Raw genomic sequence first — 20,941 nt, forward strand, 5'->3', positions numbered from 1 at the left:
GAGCAAAAAACCTTTCAATATTTGAGCTGAAGAGCCTTCAAAGTGCTCAGTTTCCAGCCACTTCCCAGGCAAATGCTTCCTATCAGATATTCTCTGCCTATGTAGTTTTCTATGACCTGATGATCCTAGAGAAATTTCTTCTTCCTCCATGTTTATCACTTATGTCTCACTGCTGTCTCTACTGCAGATTTGTCAGCTCTGTGGAAAGGGAATCAGGGCTCTCCATCACTTCAGAAGCTACCTGACAAGCAAGGGACAGCACTGCAGTCAAGGAAAATCCAAGACCAGGCCCTCACATCTGCTGTTCCAGCACTTCAAAAAGGTGTCCAAAATGCAAAAAGTCATGACAAAATTAGTATCCAGAAAAACTGTTGATCACAGCCTGAACCTCTGATCAACCACCTGAAGCAAGCAATCAGGTGAAGGTAATTCAGCTGTGCTATCGGAAGGGGTAGAGCTTGACTCCACCTCTCCTAGATCTCATTTAAGGGCTGACCAGCACTAAGGCTGGTTCTCTTTCTCTGGAGGTTACTCCTTTGTGGAATTTACTGCGAACCTTCAACATTGGTGAGTATTTTCCATTTATTGTAGATTGTCTTTCTGTCATGATAATCTTTCATACAAGACATCTCTTTAATCTCTGTTTACCTTTTGACTGTATAATTGTATAACTGCATACCCTGCAATGTCATTAGCAAGTTGTTTACTCCTTAAATTGGCCAAGAAATTACTGAGGATGGGGTGAGGGGAGCCAGGGCTGGGGACAATCCCAGCACTATGTGTTTTGCAAATGGTTTGGGAAAATCTGACCATTTCTTTTCTCTATTCAAAGAGATGGAAGGATTACTAAGTGGAAAAGGGTCTTTCAGGTAGATCTTCATATGGGGATGGCCCAAGTAAATTTAAGCAGGACATATCCATATGAAAGCATGGAGAAGGCAGGTTCAAGGCCTTGGGCTGGACACAGTGAAGGTTTGGGTTGGGAGTAGACATCTGTACTGCTCACATTGGCAGTGGGTGCCTCAGCCCCTATCTCACTACCACAGTCAGACAAAACAAACACATCCCTAAATGAAGCCACTTGTTGCCCTGCCAATAAGCAGCACAAAGTGGGCACAGAGACAGCTGCCTGTTGTTCCCCCATGACGTAACTGCTTTTCAGCCTGGCCATGCATAGAGGAAGTCTCTGCTGAGCTCCCGTTTGATCAGAGACAGCAATATTTAGATTAAATCCCCTCTTTTAAAATATGCAAAGATTGCAGAGCTGGCATAGCCACACTGCCTATTTCAGACCACCACCCCATCTATGTGTCCCATACAATGTGGCAGCCCTCAAGGACTTCATGCAGGGCATGGGAGATGCAGGGCAGATAATCTAGTCCCCATCTTCACCTTGTAGTGCTTCCAATTCGGGGTGCTCATTTCCAGTCCTGGTGTGTCCTCAGACAGTGGAGGCCAGAGGTGGTAATTCCTTGAGAATAGAACTCCCATTGAAAAGCACACTGATCTCTTTCAGCACAAACCAGTGAGCAGGTTGCAGGGAAGGGCCATGCCTCAGCCATCTTGTTGCCATTCAGGTCACCTGCGGGGGTTGGGGGGAAGACCAAAACAGAAAGAAAAGATAAATAAGTGTTTCCCTCTCTCCACCTTGGCTATGCACTTTCAAATTGCTAGGACAACTTTTGTGTAAAGACCATCTCTCAGTTTTGTTTTAATGACCGTTGTCATTACATATCAGATTTGTTACCAAAGCAACAGCATTGCTCCTTACTTGAGGTCATCTGCTCAGGTGGTGTTTTTGTCCAAGCTTAAGATGCCTGTGTCTCAAGGAGCCCTGAAACACTCCCACTGGGGTGAAGTGGAGTAGATCAGCCTCCCATCTCCCACCCAGGTCCCCGATGCCCTCAGGGTAGCCCTGAGCCCAGGGATGGAGTGGTGGCAGGGTTCGATGAGCGTGGGGCCAAGCAACAAGCTGTTGCCTGTGTGTGAGTCAGTGATCCAAGTTGGGCCCTGCACTGAGTCATAACCCAGGAGCCTCTCACCCCACCTTCTGGGTGCATCTGTCTGATGCTTTCTCCTGGCAGTGCTTTTCCCCTTCCTTCCATAGTGCTGGGGGGCCTTTACAGAAGAGGACTGATATTTGTTCATCTCTGCAAGGTGCTTTGGAGGTCCAAGGACAGGAAGACACTGTGGTTTTTTTTACAACAGCAGCAGAAGTCATATTCACATCCTTTCCAAGGTTATTCTTTAGTTATGGTCCTCCATACTTTTCACTATCCTATTTCCTTTGTTGCCCTGTCAGGGCTCTGGTATGCAGTAAGTAAAAACAGCCTGTTCCCACTGATACTCCAGCATGTCTTGCCATCTCCTGATTATTCTCTAGTCTCACTGTAGATGAGACTAATCACAGATAGGTCTGTCTCTGGGCTTTTCTTGCTAGTGAAATCTGACAAGCAGAATCTCTTCTCCTACAGGCCACAGCTATACATGATGCTGGAAGTGTTTTGTTTCTTCCCGCTTCCCCACACTCATAGCTGAAAGAATCACCATTCTTCTGTTTTCAAGTGATGTATGGGAGAGGTGTGCAAGATAGTCTTTACCTGAAACATCCTTCAGAAGGCTGCATTTCCTTAAAGTAGGATGCAAAGCTGGTATTGAAACCAGCAGTACCTATTTTGTATGCAAAATATATTTGAAGTCCCATTGCCAACTTCACTCTACCTTACAATCAATGGCATCAAAACTCTGTTAAGACTCAAAGAACTCTGATCAGAGGCATTCCCAGGAAGAAAAGAGTTATTTAAGCCATCCTCTCACTCCCTGTTCTACCATGGGCTCACTGCCCACAGGAGAAATTTGTCTTAAATGTACCTGATCTTGCAAGTCTCCCACACTTTCTGACCTCTCTGAAGGCTTCCCTCTTCTCAAGCACAGGATGCTGCTGGTCAGCCAGGGCTTGAAATGGGAGGCAGAAAAGAGGAGCTGCTCACAAGGGCAAGCCCTGCATTGGTCCAAGGAGGACTGAAAAACCCAGCTGCTCTCAGGTTGGCTGCTATCCTCTGTGCTGCCAGTCCCTTCTACCAGGAGATGTCCACAAGGAAGAAATGTTTTCCTGAAATGAGAAGGACTTGGAACTGCTCTCCTCCTTTCAGTAAACACCCATTTATTTAATGGGTGGAGATGGGCATAAGGGAGCCTGCAATCTCATTATTCCCCTGCCAAATTTCCAGGAAGACAAGCGTGCTGATTCCAGCTGGATGCAGAGCCTAAGCCCACAGCGGCACCCTGTCCCTCATTTGCTCTTGACATCATGCTCTCTTGCCCCCCTTTTCTCTCTTTTTTTCTTTTCCATTTCATTTGGATCATGCATTGCCTCAGGGTGACCACTGATAATCTCTGTGGCCAGCCACCTGCATCTGTATCAGTCCTGTGATATGTCATGATGAAGGACAGGGAGCAGCTCCAAAGCTTCACATACTGCCTTTCTCCAGAGCTTTCTCAAAGCCCGTGCTACCCAAAAAGGCGTTCACTTTTAGACACCTGTGTGTACTAAGTTCCCAAAGACCAGGACACTTGTGTAACTTCTGAAGAAGTACCTGTCTGCTATGAAAAATATGGAATTGAAAGCTTCACCTGAAACTTTCTTTCTAAAACATCTTAAACCTCCTCTTAATGTGTTTGTTTTAAACTGCACTTTTATTTTCTCGTTGCTTCCCTCTTATAACTGGAGGCGCTTTTCTTCTGCCACGTTTCTTTACATCACTAATAATGCCCTTCTGAAGTGTTGCAGGGATGTGCTGGCATTCTGTATGATTTTATTAGGCACCGGTCCACTTCGAGGCATTGAAGAGGGCTTGAGAGCAGTGATTGTCAGGAGGCAGGGAGAGGCGAGGGAAGGGTAATTGAGGGTTTAGACAGTGCTTCGCTCTGCCAGACACCTACAATCAAAACCAGGCGGGTGTATCGATCAGCTTTTCAATTGGTCTGCCTCTCCTGTTAGCCTTTTCCTGGGTGATGTGCATTGTGTTGAAGAGGTATGGATTTTTTTGGCTGCTAGAACTGGGAGGCTCGGAAAAATAGGAAGTTGTGCTTTATTTATGGGGTAAAGACAGGCTTGATGTCCCCAGGTGAGAGTGTGTCTCCATGTTGCAGCATCACCTTATGGGTAGCAGTGCATCCAGACTGGTCTGGGTCCAACAGAGAATCCCCATAGCAAATCCCTGCCATAAAACAGACGAAGTGCGCCTCTCACTGCGGCGGGCAGCGGGCGGCGCTGTGGGGCCGGCTTTGCCGAAATACCGTCCTGTGCTGGAGGGCGAGGGGAAGGAACCAGTCTTCGGGGAGGAGAGCCCGAGCAGGCTCGGTGCTAAGCTGTCCTAGCATCTTGGGATATGCAAGTGAGGAGCATTTCTCCTTGAAGAGAGGTCCTACATGCAAGGCTAGGATAAACCTGTATAGGACTCAATGCAAGCAGCAAAAAGCACGCGAGGGATTTTCCAGCCTGATATACACTGCTTGTATTGTTACTGCTTGTATCGTTGCTGCTTGAAAAGTCTCTTTGGTAGATCTTGCTGGCATTGGCAGTTGTGCCAGGGTAGCTAAGAGCTGGGGATCACTCAAGTAGAGGTAAAGATGTTCTCTCCTTGCCCCCAGGCTTGTCAGTAAGGACTTGAGCTTCCAGCTCACCCTGAGGAGCCCTGGGCTTCAAGAATTTCTGCTGATAACAAAGGGATTGCATAAGGACAGATCCAGCTGAGTGCCAGAAGCTGGACTCATATTGTTGAGGGTTCTGGTAGCTGCTACCCAATAGCCAGAAAGTGCATGGCACCAAACCCATTTTTGGCTTTCTCTTTCATGACACCACTATCACCACTTTTTCTGGAAACCTGCTAAAACAGCAAAGATTTGAGGATATTTAACTTTTCTTCCCCTAGCCATAGGTCTGAGCTGAAGTGGGAGCTGCTAGGAGGCGTTCTCAAGGGCTGCTTTGCTTGCTTCTCCTGCTGCTTGCCTTCCTCCATCACAGAGATCTTGCTGCAGCTGAATGCTGCAGCTCCAGCAGCCTCTGAAATGGAGGGGAAAAAGAGTCAGGATCCATCCTATGGAGAGGAGATGGGTTCCTCAGCATGCCTTCCAGCCTCTGAATAGTTAAGTTTTCAGTGAGCTCACAAGCAGCACACACACAAAACACAATTAAAAGAGCAAAATGATTGCTTGTCACTGGAGGGCCTCTTTAGCTGGAAGAAGTGATTTTTCTTTTTCTTTTTTGTGTGTGTAGGTTCATGGGCTCTGAAGATGACAGGAAGTGAAAATCTGATTTGCTTGTGGATAGGGGGTTCCCAACTGCTGTCATCTCTACCCCCCTCCTCTGTTACTCTCCATCCATCCCACCAGGCACAGTGCCCTCTAAAGCACTGCAGGGTACCAGGGGCTTGGCAGCTCCTTGGTTCTACTGAGAAGTGACGTGTGGAGACAGTAGGAGAAGGGGAAATGTCACAGTGTCAGCTCCCAGAACTTGAAGGGACATCAGCTTGCCTGGGCATGGCTTACCCGGGGGGCAGTGAGGAAGATCCAATGTAGGAAAGGGACAAATCACAGCTATGGGCCAAGAATATCAGGAGAGCAGTTGGGGACAGACAGTGTTTGAAGAATGGGACTGACCGGGCAATTGCAACAGCACTGTGTCCGGAAGGCACCTTGCTGCTAGTTTTTCCCTAGTGCTAGGACAAAGCAAGTATTCTAATCCTGAGCCTCAGCAGGTGACAGCTCACGTCATTGGTCCTCTACATCCCCATCTCCTGCTGGCATCTCAAAGAGCAGCAAGGGTGGCTACAGCCCTCGGGGCTTTCCTTCTGCACACCTTTATACAGAGCGCAGGGACGATGCACCTGTCCCATACCCATGTCTTTCCTGATACTGTGCACTTTTGCACCATAAACTGGTGGAAACACCCTGTTCCCTTGTAAAGCTGCACAATAAATCCCATGCAAGTGCTTCTATCTGTTTTAAGGAAATTCTGTAGCTTGCAAAAGGCACGTGCCTAGTGGTTGCTCTCACCTCAAAAAGCTGTTTTTTTTTCCCCTCCTCTCTCTCACTCCCAGGCAACACAAGTCATTATTAAGCTGCTTGCTAACAGCAGCTAACTGCTTGGATGCTGCTGGACATCTCCCGGAGGGTGTTTTGGGCACCAAAAAGGCTCTTCTCACTACAGGAGCTGTTAGGTATGTTGCCTGATCCAGGGCTCAGTTTGTAGTGTGCAGGCAAAGTTTTCTCCTTCCCTAAAACCCATAGCAATGCCCCAAACCTCCTAAAACAATAAAGATTTAAGAACAGCAAATCCACTCCTCCCACAGCCCCAAGGCTTGCTTGCAGCCCTCCTATGAGTAATAAAACTAAAACCTGCTTGTGCACAGCAGCGTTCAACCTGAAAGCATCCCCTCCCCTTCTCCAAGGGCTTGAAGTGCCCCTGCCTTAACCTCTCCTGCTTAAGGAGCCCCCCACATTTGGAAACTTTAATGTCATAACCTGTTTGTCCTGTTTAAAGTGCAGGGCAGGGCTGGGGAGCTGACAGATCTGAAGTAAGCTCAGCCTGCAGCTACCTTGCACCTTTATGGCTCAGTGAGGGAGAAAGAGGTGGAAAAACAGCCCTTGGAGCCTCGCATTTTTCTGTCTTATTTTTTTTTTTCTCCCCTTCAAAAAAGGAGTAGCATGAAACTTTGCCTGTGTGTTGGTGTGCAGATGTGGGGCAGAGAGAGTGCAGCGCAGTGATTCTTTCACTAATGAGCATCTGTAGGGTTTTCTCCCAGATCTGACCCCTTGAATGAGAGACGCTTGCAGGCAGTTTCTAAGTTAAAAAGGTTCTTTCCTTATCTCCAGAGTCAGGTTCTCACCTCTTTTCTTAATCCGCGCTGGCCAATGATGTTCCATGCTGGAAAGGCACTCTGCCATACTGTGCACCATGCGCACACATCCCACCCTTGCCTCACCCACACGCTTTGTGCCCCCAGAACTTGATGAGGGAGATACACAGTGCTGGGAAACTCTTGTGCATGGGTGTGACGTAGGAAGATGTGATTTTCTTAAAAACAGTGTTGTCATCTGTTTAGGCATTAATTGGCCAAAAATACTTGAATATAACTTGTTGTCCTACATGTGCACATATGTCCTGATATGTCCTGACCTCAAGGTCAGGCTGGACAGGGCTCTGTACGCCTGGCTGAGCTGTAGGTGTTTGTGTTCGCTGTAAGGGTGTTGGACTAGATGGCCTTTGAGGGTCCCTTCCAACTCAAACTATTCTATGATAATGCATTTATAGAAATAAATTGTTTATGATGTCAGCTCAGTGTTTTGTGTGCACTGATGCTGTAAATCCCATGCCAGGCAAAGAGGCAAATGCAACTGAGGGTAGGACCACACTGAATCCTCGGCAGGTGGCAGCACCATGAGAGCCCATGGATGGGGTCAAGAACAACCTTCTGTCCACTCCTTGCTTGAGATTCAGCCCAAATCTGGGATGAATAAGAGCCAAAAGTTATTAAAAAAATGCTCAAAGCAGCAGCGGGCAGTTGCATGTTACCACACCTTGCTTTCATCCCTTTGTCCCTACTACTCCTTTTGGAAACACTATGTCAGCCAGATAGGAAAGTCCTTTGGCACGCAGGTACACAACTGGGGAGGTGAGGCTGTGGGTCAGCACCTCCCAGGCAGGCGGCATGCAGGGTTCCGTGGCTCAACTGTTGCACGACACGTGCCTCAGAGCAGTGCCAAACGCCTTCGCCTTTCGGTAGTTGCAAACAAAAAGCTGAGCTCCCTGGCCACCCAACAGGAAACATCTGCAATCAGGAGATCATAAGGCAAGCCGGCAGTTTTTTATCCCTATTTCTTTTTTTTCTTTTTTTTATTTTTATGACAAAAATAAAATGATAAGTTCACTTTGAAACTTGTTCTTGACTTTAGTGTGTAAGAACTTAAAACAAACTGCTTTATGGCCCTCTTTGCCATATCTCTTCTTGCAGGTGGCAGAGGCGGGCTCAGACTGATAAGATTACTGATACGGAGTAAAACTGGTGCACTCAGAGAATGTGCTCATTAAGCAGGAATCTTAAGAAGTTGGAGATATTTGCCTAATGCCCTCCTCCTCCTCCCCACTGTCTTATGAAGCAGAGGGACCAAGGTGAGAGCCAGTGTACCCTTGTTTTAGATCAGCTGAAATTTTGGGGCCTCATGAGAGGACAAAGAGTCACTGGGTTCCTTGCTGTCAGGTCAGCAGGTGAACATCTAAGCAAAGCCCAGGTTGGTAAGGGTTTGAAAACACCTTCAGGACCAATTTGGTGAGCCAAATCTGAGCAGTATCTCAGGCTGGATTTGGGGCTTTGGGTCTAAGGAGACCACTGGAGCTTACCTTCTGATTTAGGATCATCTTTGCTTACACAGAGTGATGCCTTGTTCTGGGGTTAGTGGATGATAAACACCTTAGTCATCATGTGTAAAGATAGGGGAACGAGCTTGCAACAAGTATGGCTCTGTTCTGCCTTTATTTGAAGACCAGATGTTAAGCAACCAATACTTCTTGGCCTTTTTAGTGGTTTAGTGGTTGCGTTAGGCATGTTTGACTCTTGTCTCTTTCTTTTCAGGAGGGGATAAAACTGTCACCGTGAAAGGAAATTAGTTCCTCGAACTCATTTCACCATGCTTTCTGCTTTTTGGCCAAGTATTTTTACATGCTTATATTCAGGACTTCCTTGTTCCTTATTTATTGTTAATTAAAATAATGGTAACTGCCATTTCAAGGGGTGGAAATAAGAGGGAGTGGGCACAAAATGACTGCCTGTCACAGATGGGTATCCTCTCCCTCTTCTGATGGAGCAAGTCAGAAGCCCAGGCACCCAGCACATCAGTTTGGGGTTGGGGTTTTGAGTCACATTTGTAAAATATAATCCTAATAAGCTCAAATGTGGCCACAGAGGACATAGATTTAGGAAAATGAACATCTTTCACCACAGAGTTCTGGTGTTTGACAGGAGCTGGTTCACTCCCCAACAGATGTGGTACCACCTAGAAAGTAGCACCTGGAAATTTAAACTGGGGCTGTTATAATTTGGTTTATGTATAACTTGTTTTGATTCCATTTTTTCTCCAAAATTCCTTTGGGAAAGTATTGAAAGATAAGGATGGATTCCCAGCTCTGTGGCTGACCCCTTCCCGTGCAGCACATCCTCTCTATGGGGAGCTTTCTTTCACCATGTCTCATCTGTCTCATCTGCAAAAGATAACATGCAAACACGCTGCTAGTATTCAAAGAACTCTGAAATATCAGCTCACATTACCACTCTATAACAAAGCAAAAAGACCACAGATTACAGCTTGTGACACTGGGCATTTCCCAACCCTGTGGCTCACCCAAAGAAGTAATACCAGATGTAAACACAAAGGCAGTGTGATTTCTTTTGAATGTTAACTGAGCAGCCAGGGCGCTGGATGTTCTTTGGTGAGCCTCATACTTTGTTCTCACCTCACATGCAGAGATATGTTTCACTCTTGCCCTCCTGGACTTATTCCATTCTTGGGCTTCTTGCTTTCTTGGATTTCTTGCCCACACAGTCAAAACAGTAAAGACCATCCTCATCACCTTCCTTGAACCTTGCCCTAGGAGGCTGTGGATGATCAGTCCCTGGATGTATTCAAGGTCAGGCTGGATGTGGCTCTGGGCAGCCTGGTCTGGTGGATGGTGACCCTGCCCATGGCAGGGTGGTTGAAACTAGATGACCACTGTTGTCCTTTTCAGCCCAGGCCACTCTATGATTCTATGATCACCAAAATCCCCATGCAATGCAAACCAGCCACCAACCAGCAGAACATGGCTTGAAAGGAAAGTGGCAGTCTTCACAGCTTTCTTGGCAAGAGACAGCTGGTACCTCTTTACACCTCTTCACAACCAAACTGCAAGGTTATATGGCATCTCATGTGATGAAGCACAACCCTGCAGAGATAGGAAGCAAAGGTGGTAACAGAAAGCATAGTAAGTTGATGGGGAAAGGGGCTTGTGTGGCCTGGAGGGGTCAAGAAGCATGCTGAGGTAGGTAGGGGAGAGCAAGGTAGGGCAAGACAGAAAGCATGGGGAGGAAAGCATGGCATGGAGCAGCTCCCTCCTTTGCTCAAACCTGTCATTGCCTCCACATACAAGAGCTGATGGCAGAAGTGAGGTACCTCCTGGTGCAGACCTGAGTGGCAGAGAGCACTGCAGAAACCACTTTGTTTTACCCAAGAGGATATGTTTTGCTGGCTGTAAGCAGAGGAACATCTGGGCCCTTCCAGAAAACAAACAAAAACCCACCCCAAAGTGAAACTCTCTGACATTCCAGAAATAACAAATCTGCATCCCTCAGTATCTAAATCACAAAGCAGGAGCTCAAGCTGTAACATGCCGGCTGCTTTCTGCTTGGCGCTGTATTTTAGCCAGCTCTCCAAAGCGAACCAAAAGGCCTGGCTCCTCCTCCCGGGGAGATGAACATCCAGCAATAAAGACGCCCTAAATTACTGCGAGCAGAAGAAGTCTTGCTCAAGGCCTCAGCAAGGATCCATTTAAAGCAGCCGGCATAAGAGGACGTGACAAGACCTGCCGCAGGAATTGTACTGAAACTCTGAGCATGTCAGAGCAGGAGAGCATCAGGGCAGTGACTGATGAAGATTAGTCTAGATAGCGAGGAGGAATGGTATGTCAAAGAGGAGGGGGGGAAGCGATATGGCTACAGGGAAGGAAAGGCAGGGTGGAGCCAGCGATCCGAGCTGGTGGCCTGCCAAGGTACATATATGTTAATTGTGCAATCCTGCTCTCGGCTGGCCTGGCAGGTAACAAAAGGTGTGCAGGGTCTGCAGAGAGGGTAGAAGAGGAATGTTGCACGGCAGTGAGGGGAGGACCCTGCATCCCCACCAGATGGGGCCCCTACCCAGGAGGGCCACTGCCTGTGCCTCCAGACTGCTGAGAGATGCCCAACATATAGTGAAATAAAATGATAGGAAATACTGGTAAGCCACCAACTGTACATAAGTAGTACCACCCCTCCAGAGACTGAATATGCCTACTCACTGCCCAACAAACCCAATCATATTGCTGAAATCTGGCAAGGCTCTAGTGGCCCTTTGCAGCAGTTTGTCAAGCCACAGATTTCAAAACTGATTATTGCCTTAGGTTCATACAGAGAGACACAGAGAAATGACCTCTCCTGGGTCAGCTGTAACCATCTACTTGCCTAAGTACCCCATCTACCTCCTCTCCATTTCAGCTCAGCTCAGTGCTCCTCTTCCATCTCATACTTTCTCTGTAGGTTGGCTAATGATATATGGGAGGGAAGAAAAGCTGTTTAAATACAGACAAAGGAAAGCCTAGGCAAAGTGGAGGACTGCAAGGCATGACCTAATGATAGTCATTTTTATGACCCAGCAAGCTCAGGCTAGGGTTTTATCAGTAGGAGGACCACAGATGCCTCTGGTGTGGCTGAGTTGCAGGAAAGAAGATACCAGATATTATCTGGAATAAACTATCCCATGGAATTGACTTTACTGGCCATCAAAGGGACACAAGCTCCTACTTCAGGCTCTTTGTTTAGGTGAAATGTGCATAGCATTGGTTCCACTAGCATGTCCTTGCCATGTGCTGCTGCATAGGATGCCCGTATGGATCTGCATCCTATGGCCTTGCCCCGGGCTGCATGCCAAGCACAGCACAAAGCAGAAAGACACATCATAGCATCACAGCTGATAATTTGTGATTGGAAGCCAGGACTGGGGGCCCATGGGCTGATCTGGGTCAGGTCCTGTTCCTGGTCAGCAGATCTAACTGCCACAGAAGCAGGACTGGAGCCAACCATCAAGTTGGTGGGCACAGGGTGAATCCCTGGGACCAGCGCACATCATCTCATGCCAGCACTGGGGAAGAACCATGCCACCAAGAACAAACTGCTCCCAAATTGCAGGGTTCTGGGTATCATCACCCTCTCCACCTTCCTGAGGATTTCTGAAGGTGTCTGCAAGATGTAATCAGCTCTTAAGAGCACTTAGCAAGTAGGAAGCACTTGTAGCTCTCCACACAAGTACCCATGGAGTAGATACACTCCCTAGCAGAGGTGTGCAAGGAGGAATCTGCTTCTGGTGCTTTCAAGCATGGTTTTCAAGCAGGGAGGATGCATCAGGCATCCAGCCTGCATCCAGCCAAAGGAGGGCTAAAATATAACAGTGCCTGGAGGTAAGGCACCTGTCAGTTGGTGTTGCTCCATTCCTAGACTGTAAATTGGTGCTTTGCTGATGCCCAGGCTTCTGCAGCAGAGAGATGCATAATACGTTACAGGAGGGCTGTCCTAGACAAAAAGTATTCTCGTGTGGGAGACCTATGACTGCAGTGACAGACCTGTGTGTGTGGTGCCATCACCTGCCCCGTGTGTGTGTAGGTGGCCATCTCTTCTGCACCTCTGAGCTCCCAAAAATGAGGAAACAGGGAGACGGATATAACAGTGTGAGTTAGACTCTGAGAATTAAAGGCAGCCTGTACATTGCATGATGGGGTACTGAGCCCAGGCTGCATGGGGCCATTTACATCTGTTTCCTCTCAGTTTGCCAGGTCTGCCTGAAGTAGCACCAGCTAGGAGTCACACCAGGACTCAACAGTGGTATTACCCACTCTCACCAAAGTGCTGCAAAATGGGACATCTAAGTAATGCAGAACATGCCTTTTGAATACTGCAGTTCTGGTGGTTGCCAGTGGGTGATCCACATGCTGTAACACAAGGGTGCTGCTGCAAGTTCCTGGCCTTTCCACGGGGCAGTCACTCTTAGATGCAGCTGACCCTCAGCATTTGCATGAATTTGATTATGGGGCAGGGCAGATTTGAGCCTTTCTGTCAGAAGCAGCAGTGAGAACATCTCATTTGCCTTGCACTCCTGTTCACTTCCTGGCTTTGTGCAAACTAATGTTTTGACATGCAACGAAAGACCCCTTTGGCAAAGCAAGAGGGCAGATTTGGGGAAATTATGAGCTTGTATTCATGCTGTTTCTTTATCCTGTGCTCTGTGCTCAGGCTTCTTGGTGCAAAGTAGTAGCTCAGGCCCACAGGCTGCCTACCCAGCTACCAGCATTTCAATGTTCTCCTGACCCAAAACCCAAATGGTAACAATGACCTGCCAAGAAATAATCACATGAATTTTCATGAGTCCCATTTTTTACTATTCTTGCCTAGATCCTTTATTTGACCCTTGAGGAAGAGGCATAAACGAAGATCCCTCAGATATTTCTCTTGGGCTGATGGATCTGTGTTGCTATGTGAAATGTGCTCCGTTCCTTGAAGGCTGAAGTAAGAGCAGAGCCTCTGAACTTTCTGTTTTGAACAGCTCTACAGTGCCAAGATTAAGCAAAACAGACCCTCCTCATTGTCAGTGTGAATTATGTGATACCAGTAAAGCAGAAACAGAGGAAAGACTTTAGCAAAAAGCTATAAGGAGAGAGGCTCATTTTCTCGTTGGAAAGAGCTGACTGTGAGAAATTAGGTGCACTGTTTGATCTCCGCAGCTCTTCAGCCCTGCTCTGTTTTGACACCAGTTCTGCACTTGATGCCTGAACCTCTGATACCTCCCTCATGTCTGTGAGCCCCATGTGCCCTCCAGGCAAAGAAATAGAGCAGAGCAAGGTGTTGGCAGGTCCGTAACATGTATTGCTCAAGCAATGCAAGCACTGTGGGCACAGGGCCCAGTTCTTGGTGCACAGCTCCGTGCTGGGATGTGCATATTTTGTGTCCATGTTTGAGACACCTGTTTTTGAAAACATAGCCCCAGGCCTTTATTTTATAGATGCCGTCAGTGATAAACACTACCTCCAACCAGCCGAAGAATGCAGCCAGAAGCAAGCGTGGCTGGCTGCAAGAGGAGCTCATGAGCTCACCACAGAGTGTACTCACCCAGAGATCTCCTTGTACTTTGCAAAAGGAGTTCAACCCTATTATTCCAGTTATTGCAGTTGAAACTGAACAGTAAATCCAGAGCAGCTACTACAGTAAATTGGGAAATACACTGGAAGCGGGTACTGTGAATGAGTAGCTTATAGTATTTGAGCTGTCAATAGGGCTCCCACTTCTGTTTCCACTTAAAGCTCTCGAGCTAGGTTCAGGTCTGGGCACTTTGGATGGCTCAGTCTCCATCACCTTCACAGATGTTGGCAGTGGGCTGGTAATAAATTGCTTGGCCATATTGCTTGGCTGAAGCAAATATCGAATATCTCAGCTGATGGTCAATGGGACCACAGCAGTCCAGCATCACTTTGGCAGAGTGCAGCTGAAATGAGGATAGAGAGGATCTCTGTGGATGAAGGGGCAAAGACTGCTGGGACAGTGGGATGGGGGTTAGCCTTCCTGCTATGAAGTAGAGCCTATCATATGTAGCATGACCCTAAGTGAGAAATCATGCTACCAAATGTCTGATTTTCAATGCTGGCTTGGGACAGGGGGAAAGTACAAGGCCGGGAAGGAGCAACAAGGGACATGGGGACAGTAAAGAACACATTCCCCTCATTGAGACAGGGAGGACAAGCTCTTGAGAGGGCCAGTCTAATAAGCTAAGAACACACATGCTCTCTCCAGTCTGATTCTGCTTCCTGGAAGAACTTTTACTGCCACTAAAATGCTTAAAGCTCTGTGAAGCTTTTGCCAGCTGGAATAGTCTCTTTGCACCTGTCTTTTTGTTGACACAAATCCCTTCTCTAATAGAGCTAATCACTCCGCTTTGATAAATCTGCCAGGCCCCCGATATGAGCTCCCTTCCAGCCCTTGATGCAAAACAAACAGACCATTGTCTCCACGGGGCCAGCCAGCCTGTTAATGGTTAAGCTGGGAGTGGGCAGGCTGGGGAAAGGAGGCATCACCGGCTGCAGAGGGATGGGTCTGGACATCCCCAAAGCACTCACGAGATTCCACACTGGCAGTGATTCCTCTGCCACCAGACTCTGCAAAAATCATAGCTGAGGAGCAAATAACATTCATTCTTTTTCCAAAATCTTCAGGTTTCTGTCTTGTAGACATCCTATGAGGGAACTCAGCACAAATCCCTGCATGCACACATGGGAACACAAGCATGCTCTCAGATATGGGGGGAGCACTTCTATAGTACTGAGAATAAAAGCACTGGTCTTCACTGACCCTGTTGTCTGGACACCTAGTTCCCACGTTCACTTTAGTGCTGAGACAGTACTCCCAAATCCAAAGTATTGGTAGATCCCTCAAGATGAGGAACCTGAAGCTGAAAAGAGCTTCAGAGCCAGGCACCAGAGCCCATGCCACACTCCTGGAGGCAGGACAACAGCCTCCACATAAGGATGGTGTGAGTGAATTTGGGAATTTATCTACAAAAAAAAAAAAAGATGTCTGCAGGGTTCAGCATCCCCATCAGCTCTTTCTGGGGCTATGCAATTCATGTGAGAGCATCCAGCACCATGGAGTGGGATGGAATGGTCATTCCTGAAAGAGGAGCAATGGGGAAGTGAGAAGGTCTATTAGGATGTACAGAGCAAAATGCTAGGCAGATAAGAAAATAGCTAAGTCTAGGCGAGGAGCAGGAAGAAAAAGTGAGGTCTGAAAGTGTCTATCTAAGAATGAAGGGCTATAAGGAGAAGAAAGCTGGAGGCATAATTTGGGGCATAAAATGATAAAGCTTAGTTTGGGAGTAAAGAACTGGAGGCATCTGACTTAGACTGTGCTTTCCTGCAGTAACACTCCTTCTTGGCTGCAGAGACCCTACCAGCACCAGAAACTCTGATTAACACAGCAGCAACGGAGCCCTGTATTCTTCTCCATGCACTGCTGCGTAGCCCTAGCTGAAGATGAGTGGTTCCACCTCACATTTCTCTCCAGAAGGAAGCAGCGCAAGAACTGCTCCATATCACAAGACTTTTGATAGTAGTTTTTCAATGTTGTTTTTTTGGTTTTTTTTGGGTGGGGGGGTTAGTAAGCCAGACCTTTTGGCCAGTTAACAGCATTCAGTGAGGCAGGCTACTCAGACTTTTCTATGTGCACAAGGTGAGCAAATGCAGAGGCTCTGATGCCCCATTTCATGGCAGCCGAGTAACATCTGCCAAATTCAGTCATCCAATCCAGTTCCAAGGCAGAGCAGCAAATAGACATCAGGTGCTCGCATTTTGCTGCTACAAGCTGCATCTTTAGAAAGATCTTTGAACATAATACCAGCTCTCTAGAAAGCTGTAATCAGCTCCACAGTGCTCAGCTGAAACCCGTAAGCCATTTGCACCAACTAACATATCCCTCAGCACCAGCAGATGCTTTCTCAATGGCTTTGCTCAGGCTTGCTATGTGCCTGAGGTGAGTGCTCTCTGTGCAGCCAACGAGGCAGGAGGTGCCCAGGAGGAGCCCTGGCTGTGCTCCCAGCATCAGGAAGCATCTAGTCTATGTCCAGGCTGAGTCTCTGCACCTACTGCCATGACTTTCCACGGTCAGCCCTCGGTGTTGCTCCCCAGATGTCTGCTGCTTGAAGATGCTGCACAAAACTGAGGCCTTTAGGATTTTAAACTGTAAGTAAAGAAATAGGGGTGTTTCCATTTCTCCAGAGAAGGGCACTGTAGTTAATTATAGCTACTAAAGCCTTTCTGCTTCTCTCCATCTTCTTCCCCCACTATGATGTTTTGAAGCCCCTTTTGTTATAACAAAGCCCTGAGGCATACTGCTCAGAACAGGTGCCACATCTCCACCCAACTTTTGGAAGCCGGCACTGTGGGACCAGCTGAAGAGCCAGGCACAAAGAGAGTTCTGCACTTGGCACGTGGTGGTTGCTGGAAGTGCCAGGCACTTTACATGGCTGAGTGATGCCTCCAGGAGGGGCACGGTGGCTTGTGGGAGACTGCCAAACTGGATGGTTAAGAACTTGTTCATGCACAGCCTAATCCTCATCCACCACTTATGTAGGTGCAGGAGCCTTCCAGCTGCTCCATACCCACCCGGGGAACAGGAAGAGACTTGCACCCAAGGGACTGGGCAAGAGAGGTGGGAGCCTAGCAGCACTGAACCAGGGTTTGCCCTGGGTACATAGGGAAAAACCATAGCGGTATTGCAGAGTGATGTAAAGCACCGAGAACCCACAACTGCCAAGATCTTTGGAACAAATGTGCATCCTCAAGGAAGCAGTCGAGAGGAACGCAGAGCGGATGTCAACAGGTTTGTTCCAGCATCTATGAGCTCTGTCCTGTCCCCACATTGCTTCCTTTTCTGCCTCCACTGGGGAAGGCCCAGGAAGAGAGTGGCTGCCTCTCCCTGCATGCACACATGGTATGGTATGGGCAATCTGTTTTTTTTCTTACCCCCCCCCCCCCCCACACACACACACCACACACACACACACACCTTCTTTTTCTCATTCCCCTAACAATTAATGTCAATGCAGAGAGGCAGGTGCTCCTGGCATGATGCCCTCCTCTTTGTTTACAGAACACTCCTTGAAGATTATTTGTATTGAAATCGTTTGGCTTTCCTCTCTCCTTCTCTTTTTTTCCCCCCTCCTTTCCCTACACCCCTTCCTTCCCTACACCATGTTAGCATTATTACAGAAGCCCTGTGGACCACTGGGGAGAACTCATAGCTTTACCAACAAATGGTCACAAGCCTATACCAAAAAGCTCCTATTGCCTCAAAAATCCCCTCACTTCAGTGCACCTTTCTACCACTGCCAGGCTGTGGTGCAGATGCTCTGTCCTCGATCTTAGTCATCCCTGGGGACTGCAGGGCCACAGCCACAGGCTGGTGGCATTTCTGCATGATTCACCCAGGTGAGACAGATTACAGGGAGCTTTATGGCAGTCCTCTCACTGCTGCAAAACAGAAAGCAGCTGGAACAGGTTTGAGGCAGTGCTGGAAGGTTGCAAAAGATTGAGACAGAAGGCAAAACTGTGCTCTTTTTGAAGGGAAACAAAGTTTGGTCATACTGAAGTCTGGAATAAAAAGTAAATACGCAGGTTGCTCCAAAGGTAATGCCTCCTCCTATTTATCTCTGTTGAAACTATAACATGTACAAAGAGTGCAATAACACTATGTGCTAGAGCAAACTCTCATCTAGAAAACACTCTTTTTCAACATAGTCACCACCATTAGTTGTGCGCATTTTGGCAGCAATAAGCAAGAGCTGTGTTCTTAAAATTCTGTATGAGCAAAGGTGACCCTCTGTTGTTGTTGCCACTGCCGAAATGCAGCACTCACTGCCTATCCCAAGTCGCAGCTATGTGCTTGAGGAGCATCCTCCAAGCCAGCAAGATGCTGTTAAAGTACTTCAAATAACTGTGCAAGCAACTGAAGTATTGCAACAGAGATTTTTCTTTTGAAATTAAGAAAAGAAGGCAGTAAGCATCTCACACTGATCCTTCCCCTGTGTGTGTTGTTGCATACATGCCTGGCTGGCTCTCTTCATTTATACCCAGGGCAATGGCAGCCCCCAGCTCTTGGAGAACAAAGAAGGGCAGAAAACTCATCCCTCAAGGAACAGTCCCGATCAGTGGATAGTTGTTGTCCATGTGGTTTTTCCCCCAAGAAAGGCAGCCTTACAAAGGACTTCTAGCTCGTTGTCCAGGCCCAAAGCTTCCTTGTAAGAGGCTGCTGGGCTTGTTGCAACAGATCCCAGGTGTGTGAGTGATGCCCTGCCTCACGCCTTTCACAGCAAAGCGCCCAGAGCCTAAGGCAAGCGAGGGAGAGGAGGGAGTGGTGTACATGTTCCAATTAATCGGAGCAGAAAGAGAAAGCCAGGATCCGCAGCGCCTGGGGCGGCATGGATTGAACAGGTTGAACCTGATGGCAGTGAAAGGAGGTGGCAGTGGGGACCCTGGCTGGCTGCTGGAGTCCCCAGCACTATCCATTGCCCCAGATTCCCCTGTGCTTGGAGCTACTGTCCTGCTGGGGCAGTGGACAAGCACAGAATAACAAACCCCATGTCCAGAAGCCAAGGCCTTCCCCCAGCCCATCCACTGCCAGTGCAAGCTGATGTTACACAATAACTGTTTCCCCCCCTTCCCCAGTGATAAATGTCCTCTTTCCAAGGAGGTCATTGGAAAGCTGGGGCATGGAGATACCTGGTCTGAGGAGGGTCAATACTATTCTCCTTTCTAGAATTAGGAAAATTCCCATTTTAAAGATTTTTTTTTTTTCCAAGGTGACCTCACTATGCAGTTACCCAAAGACCCAGACCTGGCTTGAAGACTTGGCTAAAGGGAAAACAGGAATCATATGGGACAGAGGTTGCGAGGGGCAGGAGGACATGTTCTAGGGGAGAAGATAAAGCTGGAATCAGCAAGGCACTGGAGAAAACTCCCCTTCTTTAATCAGTGACTCCCAGAAGAGTAGGGAGAACCTTCTCTTGAAGCAGGAGATCTGGATAGGAGACAGAGGGCTCCCAAGCTTTGTAATGGGACTAGAAGGTCATGCCAAACAAGCAGGTTATATGTATATATATATATATATATATATGTATGTATATATGTATATATATGTATATATGTTTTTCCTGCTTCTCCTTCTATGTGGCCTCTGCATGACAGTGCAGTGAAAAGCAACTTGACCAGGGAATACATTGCTTTGAGCAGAGGCACCCTTAGCTACTCATGTCTTTGGCAATAAATTAGTGACAGGGTAAATAAGTGTCCTTTCTGGAGCTGGGCTAAGTTATCCAGGTCTTCCCTGGTGGAGTCACTGTGGATGGTCCCACTGGCGGGCTGGGGGACAAAAAGCTGTGCTGACCATGCAACCTTTTGGCAGGTTAGCTCTGCCCATGTGTGTGCTTGCTCACCATGTGGTGTAATGACTCCACGTGGCTAATTCAGACCTGTAGGCATTACTGTAATGTAAATTATGAATAGTCATAATAGCAATTAATAAACATGCTGAAACAAAAATGTTCTCTCTGTTTAATTAACACTGGTCTTCAGCAGCTTTATCTCAGGTTGAGTGGCTATCTCATCAGAGCTGCCTTCAAACAATGCCCTGCCTGCCGTGGTAGGATGGACACATCTTCCCTCTGTAAATGGGAAAGCCTGTTTTCTGCTTTAGCTCTGACCAAACGACATTGAGACAGCATCTTGCAGCCTGCCTCTCATCGAAGAAAAAGGCCACAGAAATGGAAATTGCAGCTGGAGAAGCCCTGTGGCTTTCTTTGCCTTACTGGAAGTGAGATGTGAAATCCAGGGACAAGCTCTAGAGCCAGAGGAGTACAAGAAGTACAAGAGAGGCTTTTGGGCAAGCAGTGGCACTGAGCAGTCTGCAGGACTGGAACAGGATATCGCTGCTCATTGGGCAGCTGAGAAGCTCCCATTCCTTCACAGTCATCCCTACCCCCACTACCCAGCCATGCAGCCATGTTGCACAGATGTATTCCCCACAGACATCATGTTGGCTGGGCTCAACACTGCACAGCCATCAGCCAAGCCAAATCAGGAGGTTGGAGGCACACAGTGAGCCCCAGCCTTGCTCACAGCCCTCATTATCAGGAGGAGGAAGGCTCAGCCCTTGACCCTCTGCAGGCAGATGGGGATGAAAAGCATCCCAGCAGGAGCAGGGTGGGCATTTGCCTTCTCCACACTCTGACCTCCACTGCTTTGAAGAAGAACATCCGTAATCTTTACAAGGCCTTGGAGATAGGAGTGCTCTGGGCACACACAAGCCATCTGCTCCCATTTTCCTCTGCTTTCCCACCAAATCCCTCCCCACTGACCCAATCCGAGCTGACGTCCTTGCCACTGCAGTAATGATTTATAGGGCTGTACATGCTGACAGTTAAGCCAGGTAAATTCAAGGTCCTGAGCACCTTCCAAAACCAGCTGCAGAGGATGAGATGTGGTGGATGAGAGCAGAGGAACAGTCATGCTCAGAGGTGAGGACAAACAGACAGGCAGGGACAGCATTAGCCTGATGATTTGCAT

The 20,941-nt window shown here is 47.8% G+C and overlaps 2 long non-coding RNA genes across 2 annotated transcripts; both read left to right on the top strand.

The window, feature by feature from the left end:
• The first annotated feature begins 199 nt into the window (after nt 1-199).
• Nucleotides 200-9,416, top strand: LOC107314556. Its single transcript, XR_001555496.2, has 4 exons — nt 200-567; nt 6,102-6,221; nt 8,016-8,173; nt 8,634-9,416. It is a non-coding gene; the product is annotated as an uncharacterized LOC107314556 (long non-coding RNA).
• A 6,561-nt stretch (nt 9,417-15,977) lies between these two features.
• Nucleotides 15,978-19,802, top strand: LOC107314530. Its single transcript, XR_001555483.2, has 3 exons — nt 15,978-16,561; nt 16,953-17,201; nt 19,180-19,802. It is a non-coding gene; the product is annotated as an uncharacterized LOC107314530 (long non-coding RNA).
• Nucleotides 19,803-20,941: the final 1,139 nt, after the last annotated feature.

Source organism: Coturnix japonica, chromosome 5 (assembly GCF_001577835.2).
Source record: "Coturnix japonica isolate 7356 chromosome 5, Coturnix japonica 2.1, whole genome shotgun sequence".
In the NCBI taxonomy this organism is placed as follows: Eukaryota; Metazoa; Chordata; class Aves; order Galliformes; family Phasianidae; genus Coturnix; species Coturnix japonica.